Source organism: Clytia hemisphaerica, unplaced genomic scaffold (assembly GCF_902728285.1).
Source record: "Clytia hemisphaerica strain Z4C2 unplaced genomic scaffold, Clytia hemisphaerica genome assembly, whole genome shotgun sequence".
Lineage (NCBI taxonomy): Eukaryota > Metazoa > Cnidaria > Hydrozoa > Leptothecata > Clytiidae > Clytia > Clytia hemisphaerica.
In genome coordinates, this window is record NW_027103460.1 from 13,648 (window position 1) to 14,021 (window position 374).

The window sequence follows — 374 nt, forward strand, 5'->3', positions numbered from 1 at the left end:
CTGATTTCTTTCCTTTTCTCACTCATAACCTCTCGCCCTATTCAGAGGTCTGAGCTCGAGGGCCTGAGCCCCACTCTATTGATGTCTATTCATTTTTCAGTTCATCGACATCGTATTGGCTCAGTCCCAACCTCCTTTACATTATTCATTATTGATTACTATTCATCATCATCAACCTCACAGTAGTTCAACTGCGCTGCCGAATGGGCTATCAAGTCTACACTGGTTCGTGGGGACAACGTCGGGGTTTCAATTCGGTCACTCTCCAGTAACCACGCGTTAGTAGGTTATTGTTGAAATCTAATATGATCACAAAATTATTTACCTGATAAATACCGTCAGCCGTATGTAATCATCGAGCTCTAAACTTCATG